Raw genomic sequence first — 9,074 nt, 5'->3', positions numbered from 1 at the left:
TTTTGGCAGGCCTGCAGACTTTTCCAATATGTGTTTTTAAGTCCAGGCGACCAAACTGGAGACGCGTAGCACATAAGCACCGGCAATTGCTTTGTAAAGGGCTATCTTTTCCCCATGTGCTACCGGTAAGCGACTTGAGGATTTTGGTGCGGCTTTGTACTTTAAATGTTGTCGAACGTCCTAAGATCTCTGGGTGACTGACTGTCAGTCGGTAACGTAACCCAATCAACGTGAACGTCCAATATTTGCCTCATCAGTTCCTTCTATGCAGTAAACAGAGTGGTCATTTATTTTGTCGGTGATAGTGCCAGGTCGAGCGAGATGAAGATTCTAGAAAGACTGGACAGCTGTTTATTTAAGAAACTAATTCGTCTATTGGAGGGCCAGGTCCCGTTACCATTATCGTGCAATCATCAGCGTAGGAAATGATAATAACTCCTTCTGGTGGAGAAGGGAGCTTTATGTAGATATGTAGAAGTTAAACAGAAGCGAGGATAGAACACCACCCTTTGGTACCTCCTGTTTAATTCTCCTAGGCTTTGAGGCTCCGTTTCTAAATAGAACAGGCGCTTGCCGACCATTCAGATAATTTGCAGTTCATCTTTTAGACAAAGCGAAATGAGAGACAGGACGGTTTCCAACATATTCGCTACTGGCGAATGGAGTGATGCCGCTCGATATGACTCGCATTCGTTAGCGGGTTTCCATTGTTCGGGAATGACAAAGGACTTCAACGAAAGGTTGTAAACGTTCCTTAGGTAGTTTATTTCCTCAGCGCCAAGGTTTCTATTAGCATTGGCATGACTTTTCGGTCTGGGCCAATTGATTTAGGGGGATTGGCCTTTCTGATGGCTTCAACCCCTGTGGGGGTCATAGTATTGGGTGACACGACGTGTTTGTGTTTATGTGCCAGTCTCTTTGCACAACGTCTGGCCTTGTCTACTGAAGGATGCTTAACGAATTGCCGGCAAAAAGCGGTCACGCATTTCTTCGAGTCCGACAAATTTTTATCGTCAAAAACGATATTTTATCGTTGTGTTTTACCGTATTAGACAAGGATTTGTCGTTTAACCATAGTTACTAACAGATGCAGATATGTTGCAGTTCTTTAAATGCATTCCCATTTGGCACGTTTGTGTTCATTTACCAGCCGCATAATATCCAAATTGAGATTCCTTATATGGGGTCGTGTTGTCTCGCAAGGTCACGTTCTCTTTCTAAGTTTGCAGCTTCAGCGGGGAAATGGAGAATGATTTTGGGTTTTCTACCGGCCGTGCCGAGCTGAATTATTACACGCTCGCCTTGCTGGAGTACCTGACGTTGATGGGTTGGTACTTGTATTTCAGCATCAAGGTGGCATCGGCCAAGGTATGAACTGCAGTGGAGCGATGTCGCAGTCATAAATGTTCTTAGCTGGCATACGGAGCACATGTTGTGGGGGACTAGGACTTGATGACTAATTCTTACGCGAGTGGATGTGCCAGAAAAGGAGGTGCGGGACGGGGGTAAAGGCTGCGTCTCGGCATTGCTTCTATCCATTCCACGTAGATTATAGTGATGGGTTGGAGCGGCCGCATTAGATTAGGTTAGGTTGAGGTGGCTGCCCGAGGGCACACTTAGGCCGGTGATATTAGGCCCGTTGTGATACCACGAAAATACACCATTACCTTTCCTCTTCGAACCATATAAAAGCTACCAGACCCTTGACGTCGTGCTCCACAACCTGGCTCAGATTATCTAGAAATGGAGCATCCAGAAAACACGGTGGATGTGTTAATTTAGCATTAGCTTGCATGTGGACAGGGGCATACCTAAGCGTTCTTTGCGGGGAAGAATCTGTCTGGCTGTACCCAGCCAAGCGAGTTCATCTGCAATGGAGTTTCTCTCGATGTCCCTATGTCCAGGGACCCATGTGAGGTGTACACGGTTGTGTTGGGCCATCTTGGCCGCATTAACTGGAGGCGCCGATTGGCGAGAGCAACAACAGGCAGTTAAAGTGGCCCGCCGGGCAGAGTTGCTACTACGGAGACGGAGGTACGCTTGAGCGTGGACCGCGGGACGTCTTTGGCCGCGAACAGCAGGGTGCCACAAGAGTTTTGTAGATATTTCTGGATTCTAAATCAAAACATCCCGAACGATGGAACCATCTTTTACACGTGACACACTTACAAGAGTATGAGCATCTGAGGTATATCCTTTTTCGGCATATGCCCAGAACTAAAAGAGGGTATGAAAAGTTCGGCTGCAAGGAGCTGCTCCGAGGATAAACATTTGTGTGAGCGACGCAACAAATTAAATGAGAATACACTGAAATGACAGCCATGGGTCGGGAAGAAAAATTCTGAGTCGCTCCGGTACATAAAACTGGCTGCCGTGGGAAGCGTGTCAATCTGGCTCAACTTCTGGATACTGTAACAGGTGCATGTATTAAAGGTCTACGCCGATCTCTTTATCGGCGGCTTTTTTTAGAAAAGGGTTTGTTTGTATGTATTTAAGGAAATCAACGCTTTGGCCATTTCGGAAAGTTCCGGGGTTTTTGTCTCAAAGTCTCGCGTATATCAGGAGTAGCTCCTTGCGGAGGGACTGTCCTTCGTTCACTTATTCCAGGGAGGCTTCAAACCCAATCCCGGTCTAAGTGACTGGTACTGCTGCGTCTGCCGAAAAAAGTTGGGCACACTATTGTCTGTATGTCTCGTACAAAACGTAGTTCCACCGAAGGAGATGCTGTGGGCTAACTCCTAATACTCGTTGTCGACACAATTTCTTTAAATCATTTGTAGCTCTTTGCTGGTCACGCGCAAAGGCGACTTACGGTTGCTGTTAATGGTCTTTTAATACTCATGACTCTCGTCGCACAGTTTCAACGATTAGCACCAACGCTGGCCTATTGTTGAAAGCGCCAAAGAGCGCCTCTAGTTTTTTCGGTTGTCGCTACTATGCCTCCTCGCCCTCAGACCACATGCCAGCACACGAGCTATAGGACTGCGACTTCGAACTCATACCTTCGTCGACGTCACTTTCCTAGAAGCTCTAGATGTAGCTCCGAAACTTTCTAACGGATTTTTTTGTCACGCTATGCTGCCAAGCACTACCCTTTGAAACGTTAGGGAGTAACTATTCGTACCGCCCTCGAAATCATAAGCAGTCCAAGTGGATATTATGGCGTAACTCATGGGTGAAAATAGTATAATCCTACATAATTGAAATTTTACAAGAACCCTGGATAATTTTTTCTTTTAATGTAGACCAAAATTTGCAGACGTTTGTGTTCGAAACATCAACAGTCTTCGGTAAACCAAAACGATATTTTAGAATGATAGTCGACCGATTTTAAGTTGAAAGATTTTAAGGTTATATAAGCTCAGTCTAAACTGTTGTTTTTTGGCCTTCAGATACAAGAATTCGACTAGTTCGACTGCCCACTACATTACAGTGGACGAAGGACAAAGCGTCACATATGTAGCAGGAGCCGTGACGTGTAGGTGATATTTAAACTTGGTGGATAGGCTAGTATCAATATGATTCACTCCAAGAGACTAGTTGGGTTAGGCCGCCAACTTTAGGAAATGTCAAACCGGATGACTTGGGTGATGAAACAACTTAAGGACATTTTGAAAAAATGAAGTGTAAAAATCAAAATTAACATTTCATACGCTATTTTAAAGTTTCGCAAATAAACAACAGATGTTTGAATATAAGGCCAGGTGAGCTTTTAAACCTTTCTCATACGTACATATGCATTAGGGTGGGTCGATTTGTATAGCCGAAAGTTAATCGATATCGCGCCATCGATTTTTGGATAGGCTTTGGGCTCAGCCCGCGAAATTTCAATTTTTTTACTTTTTTTCGACTTTGATTTTTAAGGTTTTTTTGATGACCTACTAAAAATATTTTCATATTGTTACGAATATTACCATCACTAAGTGATACCAGCATCCCTAATCTGATACTAAGCAGCCACTCGTATGTACGTAAACAAAGCAATCATCATACACACATACATACAAGGCAGCCGAGAGATACTCACAAATGCATGTCATCATCAGCCGAAGTAGTACACACGCATACACACGCATATGGCTAAAAACTACAAATATACATACATATGTATGGCTGGTAACCAGTGCACGGACTTTACCACTTTATTGGTAGATCTACCAACTTCTTGACCCATTTTCATTTTCTACCACTTCTACCACCAAAGCCCAAAAATCTACCAACATTTCAATATATTCGCATTGAAACCAAATACTGCGATCATTAGGTAAACGTATTTAATTGCCGAGCGCACCCAAATATCATTAAGAGGTGACACCAGCCAAACGAACCAATTTTGAAAAATGTGTGCACAAGAAATAAAGTTGTTTATGAAGGAAATGTAGTAAATGAGCACGCAAATATTTTACTGCGCTATTTTCATCAGTTTTTTGTGAATAATTTTGAACGAAAATAAAAAAAGTTTTAAGTAAACGATAACATGCCGAAGTCGGTTATTTTGTGGCAGTATTTTTGATACATTGGATAATTGTTGTTGTAATTAGACGTTTCGGTAAATTTTCGTCAGTATTCAAGCTCAAAATACAGGAAAAAGCAAGTATCATATAGGCATAAGCTATGTATATTAGGGTGGGTCGATTTGTATGGACGAAAGTTAACCGATATCGTGCCATCGATTTTTCGATAGGATTTGGGCTCAAGAGAAAAAAAAAGTTCCACTACGCATACCCAAAAAAATAATTTTGGAGCCTGCGAAATTTCATTTTTTTTACTTTTTTTCGACTTCGATTTTTAAGGTTTTTTCATGACCTATTAAAAAAATTTTCATATGTATACCCTGTCCGACCCAAAAATGTCCGCTGAAAACGTTGGCGATAACAGTTTTTTGAAAAGAAAAATATATATATTTTTTAATATTTTACAATCAAATGAAAATTGTTTTAGTAGGTCATGAAAAAAATCTTAAAAATCAAAGTCGAAAAAAGTCAAAAAAATGAAATTTCGCAGGCTCGAAAATTATTTTTTTGGGTATACGTAGTGGGACTTTTTTTTCCTGAGCCCAAATCCTATCGAAAAATTGATAGCGCGATATCGGTTAATAAATTGACCCAGTCTAATGTATATACAAATTTAAATGTATGTATTTTTTTTGTTTTGTTTACATGTTTTTTTCAAAAGTATTATTTATGTGAAATGTGCTTTATTTGTTTTACAATAAATTATGAATTGTACAAATATAAACTGTAGCTATTGTTTTCTTGGAAAAAGAAATCTACGAACTTCTACCACTATTTTCATTTTTCGTCCACCAACATTATCTTTCTAAAGGTCCGCGCACTGCTGGTAACCAAGCATGAAGTTCGCGAAATTACTAGACCTTAGGAGAAATGGGTGAACGAGGAAACCGAGAGTATAAAAACAGTGCGAGCTGAGGCATGACTAAGCAGTTTGATTTAAACACGCAATTATTTGTGAAGTAAGAGTTAATGTGAATTACTTTCAAAGTAGTCTAATAAAGACCATTTTGCATTATTGAATATTGGAGTTATTTATTCAGCAGTTTAGCGATTCGAACGTTAGCAGAAGGTTTGGAATAGGCGGAATTTCCCTAAATTCGTTACAATAGGTATACCCTGTCCGACCCAAAAAAAATATTTTTTTTTTCAAAATCTGTTATCGCCAACGCTTTTAGTGGACATTTTTGTGTCAGACAGGGTATACATGAAAATTTTACAATCAAATGAAAATTTGTTTAGGTCATGAAAAAAACCTTAAAAATCAAAGACGAGAAAAAGTAAAAAAAAATGAATTTCGCAGGTTCGAAAATTATTTTTTTGGGTATGCGTAGTGGAAATTTTTTTCCTGAGCCAAAATCCTATCGAAAAATCGATGGCGCGATAGCGGTTAATAAAGCGACCCAGTCTAATATACATATTGTCACGGATATTAGCATCACTAAATTATCCCATCACTAAGGCGATGCTAAGGCCATGCCAAGCAGTATTTACGTTAATAATTAAATCAAGTATACACATATATAAGGCAGCCCAGAGAGATGTCACACACAGATGCATTTACTTATATGCCTATGTGCGCGCGAGAGACTGTAAACTACAAACATTCACATCAATAATTCAAATTCGTTACAATTGGTGTCAGAAGAGGAATTGTTGAATAAATTCCAAAGGACAACAAGGACATGGCAAAGTTCGGTGAATTGAAGATCCAGCAACTAAAGAAGGAGTTGGAGACCCGTGGATTGAATACAAGCGGCGTTAAACTTGAACTTCAGGCACGGCTACGAGAGGCAATGGAAGCAGAAGGAATTGATGTGGAAGAGCATGTCTTTCATCTTGATAGCGAGGAGACAACAAAAATTGAAGAGAAAAACGAAACATCGCAGACGGTTAACAGTACAGACTTGAACATGATTTTAGCTGCAATATCTGCTCAAACATCGACAGTGTCATCTCAACTGGCAGAACAGCAAACATATATGGAATCGCAGGAGAACCGAATAACATCGAAGATTGAAGCACAGGAAACAAAAATTTCTTCACAACTTGAAGAACAGAAGACATATATGGCATCCCAACTGGAATCGCAGGAGACACGCATAGCATCAAAGATGGAAGAACAAGAAGAGCGCTTATCATTACAGGTGGCACAAATGTCTTCACAGTTAGAAGCACAGGAAGCAAGGGTAACATCAAAGCTGGAAGCGCAGGATGCAAAAATCGCTCAATTTCAGGCAGAAGTCGATGATTTGAAGGGTCGTATGGAGCAGTTACAATTAAATCGTCCAGCAGTTTCAGCGAGTAATCCAAAGGTAAAAACACCATCCTTTGACGGTTCTGTTCCTTTCCAGGTCTTTAAGCTACAGTTTGAGAAGACCGCAGCAGTGAACAACTGGAATGTGGAAGATAAAGTTGCCGCGCTCTTCGTAGCATTGAAAGGACCAGCTGCCGAAATCTTACAGACTATTCCAGAGTACGAACGGAACAGTTATGACGCATTGATGGCTGCTGTAGAACGGCGATACGGAAGCGAACACAGGAAACAGATATTTCAAATAGAATTGCAAAACCGCTACCAAAAAGCTAACGAGACTTTGCAGGAGTTTGCTTCTGACATTGAAAGATTGGCTCATCTTGCAAATGCGGATGCACCCGTGGAATACACGGAAAGAGTGAAGATTCAGAGCTTTATAAATGGCATACGGGACGTCGAAACGAAGCGACTGTAGATACGGGGGCATCTCATTCCTTGATTCGATCTGATTTGGTCTACAGGAGAGTAAAGTCATTACCTGGAGCAAGGTTGCGTACGGTCACAGGCGAGTATAATCAAGTCCAAGGCGAAGTGGTATGTGTGGTATTAATTGGAAAAGTCATGGTTCTACACAAATTCGTTGTGGCGGAGATCGTTGATGAAGTCATATTGGGAGTGGACTTCTTGGTTGACCATGACGTCAGGATCGATATGCGGAGAAAAATTATGCGCTATAAGAACCAGGACATACCACTTAACTTTAGTTTGGAAAAAGGTTTCAGCAGTAATCGAGTACTGGTGGAGAAAAGTCGACAAAGGCCACGAAAGTCAAAGGTAAAGGTTGATGAAACGAATGGGCCAAATAAATCAAAATCAAAAGTACCTGCGAGAGAAACACTGGCATTGACAAAACCTAAAAGACGCAGGAAAACGAAGCAACGAATTTCCGAGAAAGAATGCGAGGGTAGTTTCAAGCCGGAGCGCACTACTGTTGTGAAATGTGGGAACGATACCGATTATGCAAAACAAATCCGTCCAGCGCAAGCTCTACGAAGTGGTTCATTGACCAAACAACAGAGTGTGAAGGAACGGTCCAGGGTAATGAGTAGTAAGATGAAACACTGGTATGAGAAGAACTTTAATTCGGAAGGTTTCTTGGCGGGAGATTTGGTACTGTTAAACAACCCTCACCGGCGGAAAGGTGTTCCAGCCAAATTTCGGTGCAGTTGGGAAGGTCCGTACAAGGTTGTGAAGAAGATCAGTGATATCTACTGCATACAAAGCATTGAGAAACCACGGAGTAGAAGAGTGGTACATATGGCGATGCTAGCAGCGTTTAGATCGAGAGATTTGTCTGATCAGGACGATCAGACTTAGGTGGAGGGCAGTGTCACGGATATTAGCATCACTAAATTATCCCATCACTAAGGCGATGCTAAGGCCATGCCAAGCAGTATTTACGTTAATAATTAAATCAAGTATACACATATATAAGGCAGCCCAGAGAGATGTCACACACAGATGCATTTACTTATGTGCCTATGTGCGCGCGAGAGACTGTAAACTACAAACATTCACATCAATAATTCAATCTTTATGTATCTACATAAACGAATAAATAATTGCGTCTACACATATGTACGTATACGAGCAGTGGAGCGGCAATGCACAAACACATGCATATATCTTATCTGAGTTGTCACAAGAGAGAGCAATAATTTGTGCACGTAGTTGTGGCTGGCGATTTTGTAGCCGAAACAACTAATAAGTTCTGGAAATCGAAGAGCCTAGAAGTATGCAGCGTAAACTATAAAAGCGGGGCAAGCGAGTAAGAAGTAATTCAGTTTGATTTGAGTTGTCAAGCAGTTTGATTAAGACGATATCTAGCGAGCAATAGCAGTGTTATTTTGAATAGTAGAGTTTCATTGAGCTATCAATCAGTGTGGTTATTAAGCAAGCTATTCGTTGCACAGTTTGTTATTGTGAAGTACTTTAATAAAGGCCATTTTGCATTATTACAAATTGGAGTTATTTATTCAACAGTTTAGTGATTCGAACTTAGCAGAGGATTGCAAATAAGAGGATTTGCAAGCAAATTCGTTACAATATCTTCAACTTAAGTATGAGGTGAGAATCATTTCAAAGGAGTGTTTAAACCACTGGAACCTACTAAAGGATTTTGCATCACTGATTTCGCTTATTATTTTAACCAATCGGAATATAGAATTTTTGAAAATTTCAGCACTTTTTTCGGGTAACTTGCTTTTCTAACAACTTAAGGACATTTGCAAAACATGTTCGACTTG

Source organism: Eurosta solidaginis, chromosome 5, assembly GCF_040869045.1.
Source record: "Eurosta solidaginis isolate ZX-2024a chromosome 5, ASM4086904v1, whole genome shotgun sequence".
NCBI classification, from domain to species: Eukaryota; Metazoa; Arthropoda; class Insecta; order Diptera; family Tephritidae; genus Eurosta; species Eurosta solidaginis.
The sequence above is the reverse complement of the archived record's forward strand: the minus strand, read 5'-3'. Positions refer to the sequence as shown.